The sequence below is a fragment of the Lycium barbarum genome, chromosome 1 (assembly GCF_019175385.1).
Source record: "Lycium barbarum isolate Lr01 chromosome 1, ASM1917538v2, whole genome shotgun sequence".
NCBI classification, from domain to species: domain Eukaryota; kingdom Viridiplantae; phylum Streptophyta; class Magnoliopsida; order Solanales; family Solanaceae; genus Lycium; species Lycium barbarum.
The window spans coordinates 50497405-50518918 of NC_083337.1; positions in this window are offsets into that span (position 1 = coordinate 50497405).

The following is a 21514-nucleotide window of genomic DNA, read 5'->3' on the forward strand; positions in this document are numbered from 1 at the left end:
ATATGCCGCCCACTAGTGGTGATCATGCCCGGCCCTATAGGCTCGGTGTAAACATAGCAGCCCGCCTTAGCGGTGACATGCCCGGCCGTTTAGGCACGGTGGAATCATATGCAGCCCACCTTAGCAGTGACATGCCCGGCCATTTAGGCACGGTGGAATCATATTGTCATATAGTCAATCATAACCCATCATTATTACACATCTCATGAACATATCATAGTCTTATCATAGCTTGGCATTTTTATACATAACATAGGCATATTACAAGCTAGCATTATTGATCATCTTATAGACATATCATGACTCAGTATCATTTCACATTTATCATTATGAGTGTACGTTAGATTTTGAAGGCAACCATAGCTATGTCGGGATGGCGTAAGGTCATGAACCCCCGATTATATTATGAACATTTATGAGTATTCTGCCTCACCTTGAACAAAATAGTGTATAAGGTGAGTGTTAACAATAATGACATCATTAACGTTATCGGATCATCATATCATGCTCGAATATAGTTTGGTATATTTACGAACTCATAAGCTCCATCATATAGGAGGATCATGGAAAAACTTGGAAGATTCATGCCTTTGAAGGAAGGGATTAGCCTTACATACCTTTGTCGCTTAACTAATCTATCGCTTTCTTTTTCTCCTTTAATGCACACGTTCTACCTTCAAGAGAATTTATATCGACATTAGCTAGCAATTATAAGAATGGACTTACTAACGCTAGAGAAAATTGGGCAGCGTTTCCATTGTTTATACTACTTTTTCCATGTTCCATATCAACTCCCAAACGTTCATATCAACATTCACAATATTGCACACGACAATCATCATCTATCGACATTTACCACAATTCACCATTTCCCTTCAATTTCTCCACAATTATGGTTATGACTCCCTATCTAATTTTCTCACCTATAATACCTATTCCATGGTCTAAATGCCATTTATGACGTATTCACGATTGCAACATACCAAGATTCGTCATTCATCCCAACCACTATTCGACAATGACACTATTCACTCATTTATGACCCATTTTCTATGTATTTCTACAATTCAAGTGTCTTAGCCTTCCAATACCTTAAACAACATGGTATGGTCATGAAACTTACCTTAGATGATGGATTAAGCAAACCTTGGGTGGAAATACTCTTCTAGCACCAAAACCCTATTTCACTTCCCTTAGGTTTTCTTGAGGTAGATGAACTTTTACTAAGTTTCACACACTTGTTTTCATGGATTTGAAGTAGTTGATCTTGGTTTTCCTTTGATTTCTTGTGGATGAGGAGTGGAGAGAATATTCTAGAGGTGTCTTGACTTGTGGAGTGAAAATGAAATGAGAGAGGTCCCTTATATTAAATCATAATCTGTCTCGACCAACTTATACGGACCAACATACGGTCCGTATATTTTTCACTGACCGTATGTTGGACCGTATGTTTGGTCCAGTGAAGTATGCCATTCTGGGCTGAATCTACGGTTGGACATACGGTCTGGGGATTTTATACGGCCAGTATGCCTGGCCGTATAATGTCCAGCTATCCGGGACTTGTTCTCGTCGACTCGTTTGATCTCCGATCCTTATGGAACCTTCTTGACACTTGTTTAACACCTCAATACCAATATAAGGGATGCTATCACCCTTCTCTAAGACATAATTATGCCATCATTAACTCGTCGCTCGTAATTCCTACCCAACACGCAACATATCCTTTACTTTCTTTACCAAACTTCTTCCTTTTGGTCAAATGTCTTTGAACCTCGACTAAGATCATCAAATGCTACTTCTTACTTATCCAAATCATCGTATACCTCGTACTCTTCGCTAGCCTATTCACTGAACGCTAACGGGGAATTTTCCAAGGTGTAACACTAGTGTTAGTCACTATGGTGAATTCTCAAAGGGTGTCTTTGAGTAGTACGCTAGGCTAGAGTTAGTCTAGGTGTATTAGTTGAATTCTCAAAGGTTGCTTTTTGGAAGAGTGTCTTCAGAAGAACTTTGAGTGGTACACCAGGCTAGTAAAGATGCTGTATGCATCGCAACGAGACTACTCATAAGAAAAAAGTATGTTTAGAAAAGGTGATACAGTAAAGATGACTTGAACTCATTAGGATTTGCAACTTGATCAAAATTTAAATGTAAAAAGAATCAAAAGAAAGAAAATTAAAAAGTTCATGCCACTCATATCAACACTTCAATTGGCTCATTCATTTTTAAAAAATTATCAATTAACATTTTAAAACAATGATAAAAGATGTAAGATTATATTTCACCATATTATTCGAGGAACCCATCATTTCCTACAACACTTCTAAATTGAGAACATGCTTAATTCTATACTCTTAATTTGTACACACAAAAAGTAGTCATATAGAAAATCTCAAACAATAAATATGACTTGTAACGATCTACCCGAGAATCATAAATAAAAACTTGACCAAAAATTAATTATTAAAATAAATAAATAAAACGAAAAATATAAATGAAAATCAAAAATATGTTTTAATAATCTTGTTTATATATTAAATAACTCGGATATACGTGCAAATCACATGCTTAAAAATCAATATAATTTTAAATAACTCTTTATAAGTTCTGATTTTTATTTATTTTTGGTAACTAACTGTTGTATTACCAGGGATAAAGTTTTATAATTTGTTCTGAACCCTCTAGAGTTGAACAATAAGCCCCAGCTTCTACTACATCTGATCATCTAAACAAAAAAAAACTTGAACAACTACATTCTACTAGTTATATTAAGGATAGTAATTAAGTTCCTGCAATATCTTATCTAGTCTAGGCTTCTTCCGTCATCTGCAATGCACATCTTGTATAATAAGCTTGATAATCACATTCTCTGTCTTCTTCTTGTTCTGAAATATTCTCAAGTTTCTTCCTTGCCACAGATAGTAAATGCACTCTAAGAAGGTCATTCCCTGATAAGGTCATTCTGTGTATTTCTGCTTTTGCACTATTCCCATAGGCATGATTTCTTGCCCAGACTTGATCCTGCTCCCATGTTTGCACTGTCAGCTGATATGCTGCCACTGTAATAGCTTTTCCATTCTTCCCTACAAATGGACAATTGAAGAAGAGATGCTACATAGTTTCTGGGTTGGCCTCACAGAGAGGGCTTGTTGGGCTGCAGTTAATAACCCACTTGATTTGTCTGTCCTTATTTGCTAATCTACCAAAGGGTACCAGGTACAGAATATAGATCCATCTTGGGCACCCTTGATTGCTACATAGCAGTTTCTTCCATGGCATCTTTGGGTAGCTTCCTCTCAACTTGTTATACACCTTCCTGATAGAGTAGTCTGTCTATTGTAGGAATTTTGCTTTGGTAAGTCCTGTATTATCCAAGTATTTATATGTTCTGAGTATCTTCTTGATAGTCCATGATGATTGAGGTGCTACTATTTCCCATAACTCATTCCCTTTGATGTAATATACATGCACCCACCTTATCCAAAGTTTATCTTTTTTCATGTAGAGATTCCATAAGTGTTTAAGCATTGCAGCTCTATTCCAAATTTATATATCTATAATGTTGAGTCCCCCTACTAACATAGGCATTCATAGTGTTTCCCATGCAATGAGAGCTCTTTTGGTATGTTCAGTACTGCCTGTCCATAAGAACTGCCTGCATATAGTTGTTATCTATTGAATAATCTTTTTTGGTAAGATAAAAATCTGAAACAAAAAATTCTGCATTGATATCAACATACTTTTGATCAGTTGTAGTCGACCTGCATATGATAGGAACTTGGTTGTCCATGTTGTTATCCTTCTAAGAATTTTCTCTAGTAGAGGTTGGCAGTGCCCAACAAATAGTCTCTTGGAGCTAAAAGTACTCCAAGATATCTAAATGGCAGTGAGCCTTTTGAGAATCCAAGCTCCTATACAATTTCCATTTGGTCTTCCTGAGGTACCCCACCAAAGTATATATTGCTTTGGCTCTGATTAGCTACCAAACCAGAATCCATTGAAAACAAATTAAAGCACTCATACAGTAACTTTGCAGATCCTACATCCCCTCTACAAAAAAGAAGCAGGTCATCTACAAATCCTAGATGCACAATGTTAAGCTTTTCACATCTAGGCTGGAAATTGAAGTCTAGGTTGCTCTTAAGGGACTTAAGAATTCTACTATGGTATTCCATTGCAATGACAAAAATAAAAGGTGATAATAGATCCCCTTGCCTTACACCCCATTTAGCATCAAATGGTAAAGCAGGACTGTCACACCCTAGTCCCGCTAGGGTGTGATGGGCACCCGACCCTTACTTAGGGCCGAGCGAACCCTCTGACCCTTAGTACACACATAATCTTGTCAAACTTTTAAATCAAACAAACGTAAAATACATAGTAGGCTTTCAGAAATATTCTTTTTCTTTATTCTCAAATCAACAAAATCTGTAATCATATGAGATTTATCATATAACACAAAATGACATATCGGCTGATGGAGCCGCTTACAAAACTGACAACCAATACCCACGACTCTGTCTGCAAAGTCTCTAACATTAATCAGACATTATAGCACATGTACTCTGACTCGGCAGCACTCCAGGAGCAAGTGGAGCTTGCCAACTCCGCTGGAACATCTTCTATATTAGCTTCAACTCATCTAGGTGTACCTGCGCGGCATGAAACGCAGCCCCCGAAGAAAGGGGGTCAGTACGGAATATGTACTGAGTATGTAAAGCATGAAATACAGACAACAAAACCATAACCGAAACAAACAGCACAAAAGTGAGTACATTATCCGGATTACGAAAGTGCTTATTTTCTAATCATAGATCGTGTATGCAGAGGTCACATGTCAGAAAAAGTGCAGATCTCGGATATCAGAATACTTGTTTCCCAGACACAGATCATATATGCCGAAGTCATATGTCAGAAGGAGATCGGATCCAGAATGTCAGAATATTTATTTTCCAGGCACAGATCATGTCTGCCGATATCGTATATCAGAAGAAGTACAGAAGATATAGAATGCCAAAAATGCTTACTTTCCAAACACAAATCATATATGCCAAAATCATATGTCGTATATATGCATGTAACAGATCCCGGCCCTCTCGTGAAGGACGCGGTGAACAGAATCATCATATGCCAAAATCATATATGCATGTAACGTGTCTCGGCCCTCTAGTGAGGGACTCGTTGGATAGAATCATGCATGCAACATCATGTATCATATATACACATAACGTGTCCTGGCCCTCTAGTGCGGGTCTCGGTGAATAGAGTTATCATATGCCATTCTGGCCGCCATCCCCGTATCATCACATTATCATATACATATTCATATAACGTGTCCCGGCCCGCCTATGAGGGACTCGGTGAACAATGCAGTGGAGTGCGGACGAGAACATGTCCTGGCCCGGGACTCAGTGAAAGATGCAGAGGAATGCGCACGATAACGTGTCCTGGCCCGGGACTCAGTGAAAGATACATTGAGGCGTGCACGAGCAGAGTAGTGAGAAACCATATGCACATATATCAAGACTCGACAGACAAGTATACTTACCGACATCTGATGGCTCAGAAACAAGTTTCGGGTCAATCCGACTTAGTATGCGAAAGTTATGAGCGTTTAAAGTACAGAACCTTCTACGAACGTTTCAGAAGCCATTTTTGGAAAATCAAAGCCATGATCATGTCAATTACCTTTCGGATGTCGTTATGGATCAAATCAAATGGAACTTTTGGGACCATGTATACATATCAAATTATATCGAAGACTCGATGGAATAATCGAACGAACTATTATTTGAGAATCAAGACATTTGTCATACCAAATATCATTCGAATGCCACTCAGAAACATATCAAAGATCATAAGCACATCAAGAGCCATAGGGATCATAGTCATATATCAAACCGATCCGAGACCATATACCAAAGTTAGGGACATTGATACTTACAGAATTCTTTTAGGAACAGAAACTCTTTGAACGCTTCAGAAGCTTTCTTTGGAGAATCAAAACAATAGTCATATCAGTAGCTTTTCGAATCTCATTATGGATCAAATCAGATAGGTCTTTTGGAACCATACATACGCATCAAAACATAGTAGACTGTTTTCAAAAGTCGAACACATTAATTCTTACAGAACTCTTTTAAGAACATATCAAAAGTGCATACGAATCATAAACGAGCTCGGAATCACAGAATAGAGTAACCCCAATGTGCATATCAACATCATACCTTACTTGGCTCTAGGACATGCCAAAGAAAGAAAGGGTAAGCCTTACATACCTGTCCCACATCCAATTAGCTACGCTTATTCATCCAAACTTGCCAGTCTACATTCAAGAGAATTGACATAATCATTAGACTCATCGACATACACTTGTCTTAGTCTTTCAAATGAATTCATTTATAGTCTATCGAAATTTCGGCAGCATTTCCCCTGTAAATACACCATCCCCGAGAATCTAACTCGGCCAAAAATACAACAACAAATCCGAGAATTTAACTCGGCCAAAATATCAACAACAATACCAACAATTATTCTAACAATATCCACAATCGGTTCAAACGCATATTAACATTAGCAACTTTTGTCATACGATTCAACGGCATTCCATTTGTATTCAATTCAATCACACATAATCAAGCTCACACCAATAATTCCACTTTCAAGTATTAATCCGAAATCCTTCTTACATGATTCAAGAACACTTTAAACAATTCACATAATATTCAAAGCAACCCAATCAACATACTACTCCACCCGAAACCTTCCAAATTCAACAAGAACAATAACAATATATTTCTTCTCTTCCAACTTCATGAATTACACCAACAATTCACATACTAACAACATTGTCTTCCATAAATACAGGAAGACTATATTCAAATCTCATTAACTTTTAAAACAACTCTCCAACCATTACAACTTCACTAGAATCATTAAACTTTCACTTTCACCATAGAATTCATTACAACCACAACCAAAATACTAGATAGAATTAGTTCATCATCCCGATACAACCCAACACACACACACGGCCAAGCATAGCATATACACGGCCAAACACCAACACACTAAATTCATGGTTTTCATTCATTTTACATCATGGAATTCACAACGCAACAATCAAATTACTAAATAAAATCAATTCATCATATCTACACCATACCACTTCCATTCGGCCACAATACTATATCCACATTTTCGTGAACTTTACCCACTTCTACATACTACAACACTTCACAAATCATCTATAACACATGAAAAGAAGATTACACACATACCTTTCTCCACTTGTCTTCTTAACTTGGTTAGGGTTGTGAATTGCCCAAATGAGTGCCTTGCTTGCTCTAACCACCACTCCATGTTGATAAGGACGTTCCACTTGGTTGAATAGCTTGAAGAGAATAATATTTCTTGATCAATTTTCCATGGTTAAACTTTTTTGGAACCATGGCCGAACCCTCTTCTTCTTTTTCTTTCTTCTTTCTTTTTTTCTCCAAGCTTCTTGAAAATTCTTGAGTAGAAGATGACTTTGTCCTCTTTTTACTAGCATATATTTAACTCCCACATGGGCCTTGGCCCATTAGCTTGGCCGGCCACCTTGGCCATTTTCTTAAGCCCAAATATTTATTTTTTGTTTCAAGCCCATTTGTTTCATAACCAATTTTTTGTAATTCATGAAAACTATTTTCCTAATTTTCAAATTTTCCCTTAGCCTTCCTCAATATTTCCGCATCAATATTTTCATAGACAACTTGTGTGCTAAACAAGATCAAGAACATAGCCTTGCTCTTAACTTCCCGCAATTATCTTGAATTATCCGAATGTACAAAATGTGAGATATAACAAGGACACCCATTGATCACAATAGAATAAGATACAGTTGTCACACATTTCATGATCCATTTGACAAATAAACCAGGGAAATGCAAACCCACAAGTACTTGTTCTATGAATACCCATTCTACAAAATTGTGGGCCTTTTGCATGTCTATTTTCAACATGTATCCTGGTGAAACACTTTTCCTGCCATAGCCCTTAACTAATTCATGACTCAATATGATATTGTCATTTATTATCCTCCTTGGGACAAAAGCAGCTTGCCCTTTATCAATTATGCTATCCATCACCCCTTGTGACCTGTTAGTTAAGATCTTAGATATAATTTTGTATAGCATTGTGTAACAAGATATAGGACTATATTGCTTGATGGAGGTGTGATTTTTTATTTTGGAAATTAGTGTGATAGATGTGCAGTTTATAGGCTTATACATTTAAATGGTTTCATTGAATTGAATAACAGTTTGAGTTACCTCTTGGCCTAATGTTGGCCAAGTTTTCTTGAAAAATAATGAGTTGAAACCATCTACTCCAGGGGATTTTTGTCATCAATTTCATCTAAATCCTAAAACACAACTTCAGTTGAGAGCGGCTTGATGAGGCTGAGTTGTTGTACTCTTGTCAATTTTGGACCATTTGCAAGCATCTCTGACTGGATAACTAGGAAATTAGGAATTGATGAGCCAAGTGGATTTTCGTAGAATCCCAGTACTTCCTCTTCTATTGTAGCCTCTGTATTAATGATGTCTCCACTGTCAGTTGTTAGAGTTATGATCTAGTTTTGTGCTTTCCTGCTCTTTACACTAGCAAAGAAGTATGCAGTGTTAGAGTCACCCCTTTTCAATCACCGCACCATTGATTTTTTTTTTGTAAATTCTCTCTTCACTTGAGCTCTATTTCTGTAATTGCTTGTTCAATTCTTTTTCCTCTTCAAACATGTAACAACCTGTTTGGTCGTTATTGCTTTTTTGATGCTTTGACCCTTTTCATAGCTTTGTTAGCTCACATTTGACCCTAGGAGACCATTGACACACTTTTCAAGGTCTTTGGATATGATTTGGGCGATTTTGTGGAAATTTGGGCTAAAAGCTAAAAAGGATTGACTTAAAGTTGACTTTTAGGTAAATGGACCTTTATCGAAAATTCATCGATTTCGAGAGGTCCGGATGGTCATTTAGAACTTGTGTGTATATTCGGTTCGGTTCCCAATGCACTCGGGTGCATTTTGGGACTTGGGTTGGAAAGTTAATTTTGAGGTATCGGGGGTTTACTCGGTCAATGAGATCTCCGATGGAAATTCCGAGGCCACGAGTGCATTCGTAGCGCGTTTTTATGTAGATCTGCATATTTGATTTGTATCCGGGAGGTTTCGGGGGTCGATTTTAAGTTTGGAAGGCACCAGAATTTTCTGGTCTCTGTTGACCAATTTGGCATAGAAGCGGTGGCGCGGAAGTGGTGCGCGAAAATAGTGGCCTGACTGCTAAAGCGGTGGCCTGCCCGCGGAAGCGGCCAACGGACCAGATTTTTATTTAAATGCTTTATGAAACCCTTCCTCCTCCCATTCCTAAATTACATTTCCTTAGCATCTTTGAGGAGGGTTTGGTGAGATTCCTCATGAGGGTAAGTTCCCTAATCTTAATCTCTTTTTATGGTTTCTTCTCTAAATGGGTTTTAGTCTTCCAAAGTGAGAATCATTGTGGGTTTAGCTTCTTTAAGCATGATTAATACACTTGAATCACCCGTTACTTGTTGATGAATTAAAGAAGGAAGATGAGTTTTATGATAATTTCTTAAAATGTGTTCTAGAATTCCTAAGTACAAATTGATGATGAAGTTGGCTAATGTAACCATAGGATTGGATGAAATCATTGTTCATAAGCTTATATCTTCCATTGTAAGTGATACATTTGTGGATTTAAGGTTAGGATTTGTACCCAAATTTGGGGGTTTCTTCTGGAATCCGAATTTCTCTAATCTATGAGTTAAATTAGTTAATTTTTTATAGGAATTAATCACCTAGAGTGCTAATTTCATGTTGACACTTATAAATTCCTAATTTCATCATGTTAGTTCATAAATCTCATTCCTTGGGTTAAAATTTCAGGGTTAAATAGGAGCTTGGTAATTTGGATGCTTTCTTCTTGATTCTAATTCAATATTCGGATATGGGTAGACTTTCATTACTTTGACGCGCAATGAAAGGGCAAGGCACATGATTGACACTTCGAGTTTGTTGTTCGACCTTCCAGGTAGGTTACGGTTTACCTTATGGTGAGACTTCATTAGCGAATCATATGTTTAGATGATATTGTCGGAGAATATATCTAAACCTTCGGGTATGAAGTTTGGTTAGATATTGCCTTAGGTTGGGCCTTGTTGCATAATTTGGGGTCTAGCCACCCCGTTGTGTTGTTGACTTATATTGATCTATTTATTTATTCGCTCGTTGCCACGTTGAGATATTGCGTATTGGTGATTTGTGATATATCATGATTATGATATTGCAGTACTTTACTTTGATTTGATATTGAGATGAGATTTGTGATTCCACTGTGGCTTATTGTGTAGCCTGATTTATTTATATGCTTGTGTGCCATATAAAGTACTATTTGGGATTGAATTGGTTGTTGATATTACATTTCATTGTATTCATACTCACTTCCATGATACATTGATTATCATTCTTATGGTACTGAGGATGGAAAATGACAAGAAAATACATATTCATTGAAACACATTATATATCGAGTCATCTCTGGGCTGTGTGCGGAATGACTGATACGAGGCATATTGTGAGAAGGAGTCATCTCTGGGGTGTGTGTGGAGTGACTAGTACATGGACTTAATGGGTCCCCCATGGGTTGTGCTGCCGAGACGTGATATTCCATCGGTCGGAGTGCCTGTGTACGGTGCATATGCATTGCATCAATCATTTATACATTATTGCATTGCATTGTACCTCTTGATTTTCTGTGATATGCTAGTTCGGAATGGTTATACTGATACTTGGCATAGTTGGGTTTAGATGTTATAACATAGGTGATGACTTGTTATGATATGACTGTGATATACGGGTTCGAAATGGTTATACTGAGACTTAGCACAGTTGGGTTTAGATGCTATAACATAGGTGATGACTTGTTATGATATGACTGTGATATATGGGTTCAAAATGGTTATACTGATACTTGGCATAGTTGGGTTTAGATGCTATAACATAGGTGATGACTTGTACTGTGGTTAAGGATTCGTGTTGACTTGTACCTTGTTGTTTTACATGTTTATCTTTCTTTGTTGTCTTTATATACGTTAGCTAGTCTTAGTCAGCCTATGATACCTACCAATACTTGTTGTTTGTACTGACCTGCACTTGCTACATTCTTTTATGAATGCAGAATACCAAATTGGATCTACTTCTACCCCTCGTAGCTGATACTCGAGGATTGCTGATTCGAGTCTCTTCAGGGTGAGCATGAGGACGTTCGCCGCCTGAAGACTCTTTCTATTACTTATGTCTTGCTTTCCATTCTGAGACATGATTTTGAGACTACTTATGTATTATTACTCAGACTTGTACTATTTGGTTAAATGCTCTTGTATGACCAGACCAGCTACTGGGGTGTATGTCATTTACTTCCACACTTATATTATATCTGTGAGACTTACGTCATTTTACTTTCTTCTGCTATTTTCTATCATTTGTGAATGTTTGGTTAAGGGTTTTCCTATCGAGGTGGGAAAGGTAGGTGCCCGCATGACTTAGTCAAATTGGGTCATGACAAAACAGGTTTGGATGATGGTGATAGTCCCTCATTTGTTCCTAGAGGCATTGTAGTTTTGTTCTAGCATCTTTGACCTTGTCTTAGTGAAATTAGGTCGTGACAAAACAGGTTTGGATCATGGTGATAGTCCCTCATTTGTTCCTGGAGGCATTGTAGTTTTGTTCTAGCATCTTTGACCTTGTCTGATACCCCTATGTATTCTCTTGTGTTCAATGCTTTCAGAACGTGTTTGCAGGTTACATACTCATAGTGTTTCCACTATGGACTGACCAGCGTATGGTATTAGCATCCTTGGATGCTCATTCCCGTGGTCGAATAACTAGTGGAAAGTACACCATGGGTAGCACGGATATGCTAGCAGCGAGAAGGCCAGCTCAAATATCATTCAAGGTCGACACTAATCACAACAACACCAACACCAACATAGGGCAAGGGCAACATCAGGAAACTAACTCTCAAGGTACAGGGAACATGGTGTGTCACTTGTAAATGTTCAGTCTTTTGAACAAGAAATCAGCAGACAATACACTATGAGTTACATGGAGAAGATAACAGGACTGAGACGTAATGTAGACCACAACTCCAACAAATATACAAATCTTAGAAAATATGGCCTTTCGAAAAAGAAAACCCCCAATTTTGCTGATCGAAGAACCAAACGACTGGCATAAGGCTGAAATACAGTGACAACTACAAATACCCAAGAGTGCAGCCACAAAACAGAATTGGGGAAAACAAATATTTAGCAACAACAGACAAATAATATCGGAGCAGAAGCACAATCATTCCATCTTCAATCGAGACAACTACGAAAAAAGGATACAACAAGGAGGAGGACAAGCAACAAAACTGAGTTCCATGAAGCAATAGTAAGAATCCATGGATGTAACAGAAGCAGAAGTAATATCAACGGCAACATCGACAACAATGGAGTGTCAATTTGCTATGGCCCTCACTTTCTATTTAGACCTAGCTCAATGTTTAAGACTTTCCGTTTTCTTTTCTTTTTTTGTAAGAACTATCTGGATCTATTTTGTTTTTTTAATTTAATAAATAGCCACTAGGTGACAAAAAGCCTAGTGGCCTTAATTTAGAGAAAAAAAAAAGAACCCGTTTGATATCTTTCAGTTTGTTCCATACCCCTTTCATGTTTGCACCTTTCCTTGTTCTCCACCTATTCTCCACTAGTTCTTGAAAGCTAGGATGGTCAACTAGGCAATTGAAAACCCTAAAAGGCTTTGTCATTTTCCTTTCTAGATGTCCTATTTCCAAGCTGAGTGGTGTATGATCATGTCACGACCCAACCGGAGGGCCATGACAGGCACCCTGAGCTAACCTACCTGGCACCTCTTAACATACTCCTCATAATCATATCTAGGTGAACCACAAAAGATATCTCATAATTACTATAATCTGTAAGGGCATGAGTCCAAAAGATAAAAGCACATCTAAATCATCATCGTCATCAACCATGCCCATATATGCAAGCCGACAAGGCTTCCAAAATGATATACAAAGTATGAACCGATGAGCTTATGGGATATCTAACTATATACATCTGTCTACGAGCCTCTACATGAAGTGCATAGTATCATAAAAATGGGACAGGACCCCGCCATGCCCATATATACACAAGAGAATAGTACCAGCTGAACTGTAGCTCCGGAACAAATGAAGCACTCCAGTACAATAGCAGATGAAGCAGCCTAGAGGTCTGATCCGTCTCCCGGTCGACCTATGGGCATGAACGCAGCGTCCACAAACAAAAGGACGTCAGTACAAATAATGTATTGTGTTTGTAAGGCATGAATAACAACATAATGAAAATATGAAAGGATCTTGAGATGGAGAAATAACCTATACATCTGATTGCCTCTAAAGGCAGATATCATGCATGCTTAGCCTTTTTTTAAAAAAAATAATTATATGTACATATATAATATAAGTATTATTGTTGCGGAACATGCAACCCGATTCATATATCATATCATCTCGCGTCCAAGGTAATATCATAACCTGCCCACTGCAGTGGTGTGCATATCTACGTGCTTGCCCGACAGACTATAGCGCGGCGCGGTGTGAAAAAAATACATACATATATTATATAAAGCATGCATGAGAGCCCAAATAAAAGCTATAACTCTATCAGAGTGATGTAAGGTCGGTAAACCTCCGATTATCATTATGGAACTATCATGATTATCCTATCTCACCTTGAAAGAATAATTACCATAAGATGAGATCAACAACAATGAACAAGATCAATAATCATGAAACAAAGTTCAATAATATCATAAGAACATCAAGAACTATGAGCTTTAGTATTTCTAGAAATGGAGTCATCATGGAGGACATTTGTATATATGTTCGTATCGAAGTGATAATGCTATATGAAAGAAAAGATTAGCCTTAACATACCTTGTCGTCTCCTTAACTACTTAACGCTTATCCTCCCAAGCTTGTAAATCTACATTCAAGAGGATTCGTACTAGAGTTAAGCCTTGGAAATACTTATAAGTTCAAACTAGAGTAATTAATGAGCTAACGGAATTTGGGCAGCACTTCCCCTATTTTACCTACTTCCACCAAACTCAAATCAACTCCCAAACAACAATAACAACATCAACAGTGCCATGATTAAGAGATTTAATTCAAATTACACTCAATACAATCCCAAAACTTCTCCTCATAATCAAGTTATAACAACTTCAATACAACCCCTTATACATTTGTATACAACACTTGATCAATATCATTATTATCCCTCATAATGAGATTATGCTCAAAACATGCTAATAATTATAGCTCAAGTTAATTTACAACTCAAAATATCAACAAAATCATATTTGTACTTTTCCTCCAATTTTTACTCCTCAAATCATAGCATGATTACAAAATAAACTCATAAGCTTGAAACTAAGATGAGATCTTACCTCAAAATTCAAGAACACTTCAACTTCCAAAGTCAATTAACCTTGAAATTACTCTTCAAAGCTTCTGCAAGAAGAAGGATCAAATTTAAATCTCACTTTGTAACCCTAAGTGCTTTGATCTTCACTTTGATCCTTTGCTTTGGCTTGATAATATGTTGGGTTAAGTTTTGAGAAGTTTCTAGAGCTCTCTTGAACTTGGGAGTGTGTTTAAAATGACAAAAATGAAGAGGGGTCATCGTACTTAAATTCTGGAAAATTCCACCAACTGTTTGTTATACGGTTCGTATAACTAGTCCGTATACTATTATACGGCCAACTTGCTGGTCATTTAACATTATACGGTCCGCATAAGTTGGTTTTATAATGTCACCAAAATTTCTTCTTCTCTGGAAAATTTGGTATCCTCTTCACAATATTACACGGCCAACTTGCTGGCCGTATAACACCATCTGAGTTTTCTGTCTTTCTGTTAAATTTTTGTGTCCTTAAATGTCACACCCGACCTTACTGGGGTGTGATGGGCACCCGACCCTTACTTAGGGACGAGCGAACCCTCAGACTCTTGCTGCACATAAAATCACGTCAAACTTTTTAAATCAAATAAGATAAAATACATAGTAAATTTTTTTTTTCAGAAATATTCTTTCTCGTAGTTTCCAAGTAGAACAAATCTATAATCATACAAAATTCAGTACATAACACAGACCGACATATCGGCTGACGGAGCCGCTTACAGACTGACTAACAATACCCACGACGTTGGCTGCAAAGTCTCTAACATCAATCAAAAACCTTTACATACGAACTCTGACTCGGCAGCGCTCCAGGAGCAAATGGAGCTTGCCAACTCCGCTGGAACATCTTCTATAATAACCTCGGCTCATCTGGGAGTACCTGCGCGGCATGAAACGCAGCCCCCGAAGACAGAGGGTCAGTACGGAATATGTACTGAGTATGTAAGGCATGCATCACAAAGAAGCAGACAGAACTAACAAACAAATGCGGTATTCAGAGTACCAGACGCTCATTACTTTTCAGACACAAAGCATACATACCTGTCTCACATATCAGTGAATATACAGAAAGTAAGGGTGTTGGCCAAAGTACCAAAATACTTATTCTACATTTACAGATCGCATGTCCGAAGAGGTGCAGAAAATACAGAATACAGAACGGAGTACCGAACGTACATAGGTGATATCGCGCGCCAGACGGGGTACAGAACGTACAAAATGCTCAGATGATGTCATTTTTTGGACGGAATACAGAACGTACAAAATACTCAGATGATGTCATATATCGGACGAAATACAGAACGTACAGAATACCAGAGTGCTTACTTTCCGGACACAAATTATGCATATCGAAATCATATAATATTTCCACAGATAACAGATCCCGGCCCTGTGATAAGGGACGCGGTAAACAAAATCATCATATGTCAAAATCATGTGTTAATATATACACATGCAGATAGCAGATGACAGATCCCGGTCCTGTGATAAGGGACGCGGTAACAGAACCCGGCCCTCTGGGAAGAGACGCGGTGAACAGAATCATATGCCATCCTGGCCGCCATCCCCATATCATCATATACAGATAACAGAACCCGGCTCTCCCACCGAGGGGCGCGGTGAACAATGCAGAGGAAATGCACGATAACATAACCTGGCCTGAGACGCAGTGAACAAGCAGAAGAAGGGCACGATAACAGAACCTGGCCCGGGACGCAGTGAAAGAGACATTGAGTCATGCACGAGCAGAGTCATGAGAAACCATATGCACATAAATCCAGACTCGATGGATGGGTACACTTGCCGACATTCGAAGGCTCAGAAACGAGTTTCGGGTTCTTCCAAGTTAATATCAGGAAGTTATGAGCATTTGAAATACAGAAACCTCTTCGGACTTTTAAGCGATCCGAGATCGTACTTAGAGAACATTAAGGCTTACAGAGAATACTCATATCAGAATACTTGGATCAGAAGGCTCATATCCAGACATTCATAGCCGAATACTTATTTCGGAATACTTATATCGGAATACCCATATCAGAACACTTATACCAGACACTCGTACCAGTATACCTAACTCAGAATGCTTATATCAGAATATTTATATCGGATTATTTATATTGGAATGCTTAAATCAGAACACTTATATCGGAATATTTACATCAGAATACTTATATCAAAATGTTCGAATCAGATCGTTCGTATCGGAGTATTTATATCAGAATAGTCGAGTCAGAACACTTGTATCTGAGTTACTAGGTACTTATAACAAACTCGGAACATTAGCCAAAGTTTCCCTTAATTATCGTACGGAAATAGGGCAAATAAAACAATACAAATAGGTCTCGGGGGTTGTGGGCCCACCTTGGGTCAAGTCGAGGTGACATACGTAAAACTATAAACATTTGGTCTTATAAGGTCATCTACGAAAGTTTCAGGGCAATCCAGTTCCATTGGTGGAAGTTACATATATTCAAACTAACTTTTTCAATTAAACATAATATGCCTAATTCAATTACACTGAATGAAAAAGGGTCAAACATAAGCTCGGATTTCAAAGAGTAGAGTCATCCCCGAGGCTCGAATCATAACCTACCACATCTAGGACATGCCAAGAGAAAGAGAGGGTAAGCCTTACATACCTTAGTTGCGCCTCACGCTCGTCCAGATTCAATTCCCGTTTCGCCCAGAATCTACAAATGGTCATTTTTACCAAATGTTAACTATAAGGCTTTTGGTATTCAATCTTGAATTGGTACTTGTCTACCGGAATTTCGGCAGCACCTCCCCTGTAAATACAACGCACCGAGAATTTAACTCGGCCCAGAATATCAACAACAACAACACAACAATACCAACAACAAACCAACAGCATCAATAGTCAATCAAAAATGCATTCTAGCATACATTGTTTCCTTTCCTAAATAGTGCAACAACTTCCAACCCAACTTTGCACTTCTAAGTCAATATCAACATTTTCATATTCATGTACCAATTTAAGATCATTCTAACACAATTCGAAAGCTTTTCGTGTCACTCTACAAAATAGGCAAGATTCCACCAAATTCCATAACTTGCCCGAAAACTCCTCAACTTCCCTAGAAACGATTTTTAATGCATTTCTTGCTTCCGAATTCATGAACTACTCCAACAACACACATTCTAACAACATTATACTCGTGAATATAGAAACGACATTAATATTACATTGGCTTCAAAATCAACCCATAATATTTCCAACACCACTTTAAATCATCAAATTCCCATTTCTATCATAGGATACATATCAACAACAATTAAATTACTACATATAAATTTGGTCATCTTTCCTACACAACATATACACCACATGGCCAACCCAACATCTACAACTTCAACTAAAATCATCACACTTTCATTGTCAACATAGAATTCACAACAACAACAACAACTAAAACACTTCATAAAATCATTGAATCATTGTTACTACAATCATCCATGCACACGGCCACACACAATCATCATGCAAACTTCCATATTCTTATGAATTCTACACCTTTCTACATTCCACAACATAAACAAAGACTCCATAACATATAAAAGGAGATGAATTCTTACCTTTTCCTTCAACATCCTCACTTAACCAAAGTTGTCAACTTGCAACAAAGAGAGAGATTCTTGCCTCAACAACTATACCATGTTGAAGAGCATCCTTGAGTTAGTAGAAATGCATGAAGAAATAAATTTTTGGGACAAGATTTCATGGGGATGAAATCCCCTCCTCTTGGCCGAAACTCCCCTTCTTTCTCCTTCATCTTTTTGTTTTTGTTCTTTCTCTCAAGTTCTTGAATTTTCCAAATGGCAATGTGATGAATTCTTCTCATCCATGTGCCATATATTAAAGGGTCATGTGCATGGCACATGCCCTCCTCTAGAATATTCTTGAATGGTGGCAAAAGATGACTTATTTGTCATCTTTGCTTATTTTTTTCTTTTCTCCTCTTTTTCTAGAATTTTGTGAAATTACCATCTTGCCCTTAGTCTTCCACATTATTTCCATTGGCCATTTTGCAAATTTCTGTTTTTACCCTTGGCCTCTCCCAATATTTTCATACCACCAATGTTCATAAATAATATTCCTAACCACTCGTACATTAAAATAATTCTTGAAAATGATCTTGTCCTTAACTTGTCACGACTTTCTCGGATTATCCGAATGTATGAGATACGGGATATAACACTAAATATGGTTCATATCTTAACATACGGACCATAACTCACTCATACGACCCATACACCATATTATCCAAAAACAAGTTTTTGATAAATCTTCCCACTTTGATTCATTTATTCTCAAATCCTTCTGTAACTCACCAAACATGAATTTAAGCACTTTTAAACACAACTTAAACATGTTCAACCTAATATTTCCTTAAAAAAATCTCGATGTCCAAAACTAAGGCACAACCGCACTACGAATCTCGATGCATAAGAATACAACGTGTAACATTCCTCCCCCCCCCCCCCCCCCCCCTTAAAAGCATTCGTCCTCGAATGTTAACTTCTAGGAATTCTACATAAATTTTGGGAGATTCTCCCTTGTAACTATACCACTACCAACCAGCCAGATAGCAACCCAAACCATATAATGCCACATAAGGCCACAACAAGCAATAGAAAAAATGGCTCCACATGACTAATAAGAGTAATAGATAAATAATACATACCTTAGGAGGATCATGATGTAGTCTGGGTCTGCTCTAGAGCAAAAAATAGATAAGGGTATCTAGACTTCATATTTTTTTCAGCTTCCCAAGTCACCTCCTCCATATTCTTGTTTCTCCACAGGACTTTGACTGAAGCTACATCTTTAGTCCTCAATCTCTGAACTTGTCTATCCAGAATAGCAATGGCAACCTCGATGCAAGATAGTTGCTCGGTAACTTGAACATCATCTATGGGTACAACTTTGGAAGGATCTCCAATACACTTGCGAAGCATTGACACATGAAAAACTGGGTGGACTGACTCCAAGTCTGAGGGTAGATCTAACTCATTTGCCACCTGGCCTACTTTGCGTACAATTCTATAGGGTCCAATGTATCGAGGACTAAACTTACCCTTTTTGTCACGACCCAACCCCGTGGGCCATGACTAGTGCCCAACTTGGACACTCGTCTACGTACCAGTTGGATATAATCAAACTGAATCTAAGAACAATATGGAAACTTGCAAAAGAACTCCAAAGTTCATAACGTCGTCATGTATATATATCCAGATAAACTGTCTCCTGAGGAGTCACAACTAATCAAATCATAAAATGTTACGCAAGCCGACAAGGCTGCCACGACATATCAATATCATATGCAAGCCGACAAGGCTGCCACTACAGACGAACATCATATCATAGCACATCGTATAGACACAGCTGAACAGAGCTTATACATAACCCACACATATATCTACAGACCTCTAAGAGTACTAACAGTGAAATATGACGGGACAGGGCCCCACCGTACCCCTGGATAAACATATACGTATACATCATAAGATCTGTATCAAAAGTCTAGGCTCCGGAACAACGGAGCTCTCCAAGACAGCTGAAAGGGAATCCTAAGCTGGAGGATCACCAAAGAGAGTATCTGTACCTGCGAGCATGAAACATAGCCCCCCGAAGAAAGGGAGCCAGTACGGAATATGTACTGAGTATATAAAGCATGAAATATAGTAAAGAGGATCATAACTGAAATAGAGATTATCAGAAACAAGTATGACTTTTAAAACATCAATACACTTGCCTTATGAAATGAAAATCATGCATATCAATATCATAAATCATGTATATAACGTGTCCCGACCCTCTAGTTAGGGACTCGGTGAATAAGGTCGCCACATACCATCCTTGGCGCCATAATCACATCATCACACCATCACATCATCACACCATCATATCATAACATCATATATATATATATATATATATAACGTGTCCCGGCCCTCTAGTGAGGGACTCGGTGAACAATGCAGTGAAACTGTCCACGAAAAAGTGTCCTAGCCCGGGACTCAGTGAAAGACATATTGAGGCACGCACGAGCAGAGTAGTGAGTAACTATATGCAATTTAAATCATATCTGAGACTCAATGGAATAATCAAAATGAACCATCATTTTCAAATCAAGACAATATACATATCAAATACCTTTCGAATGTCACTGTGAATTATATCAAAATAGAACTCTGGAACCATATGTACGTATCAAAACATAATAAAGTAAGTTCTGGGAATCAAGAATATTAGCCATCCTAGTGGCTCTAAGAATAGAAATTTCTTTGGAATCATATACACATCGTCTGTTCGTTTCATAAAGATCATGCCAAAAAGAAAGAAGGGTTAACTTTACATACCTCACGTCGTTCAAGAACTTAGTCCAACCACGAACTTCCATAATTAATGTGCCAAACCTATAATCGTAAAATATGCACATAACTTAAGAAGGCTTTCGTATATCTTAAATATCAATTGATTACTTAACTCTAAAACATAACGGGCAGCATCTCCCCTATATCATTAGCATCTCCCAATTCAGTATGTCACCATAACAGCCCAACAACAAAAATAAATCTCAACAACACAACATCTATATCCATAATGACTTCATAATACTTTATAATGATCGTCAAGCTCGAAGTAGGATCTGTACAACCAATGTCACCTTTTGTATGCTTCTTTCTTATCTTAATAACACTCTCAACGCGATAAGGAAGTCATTTGCTACAAATTCTATCCTTATATTATATGATTATAACAAGAAAACAACTCACAAATTCAACTCTTTCCAAATGGCGATTTTATTTTCAAGTTCGTGTTTATTTCATCAATTCCCACAATTTAGCCAAAATATCAATCACACTACCAATAACAATATCAATAAATACATATCCAAATAGAATCAAATCCATTCTTAAT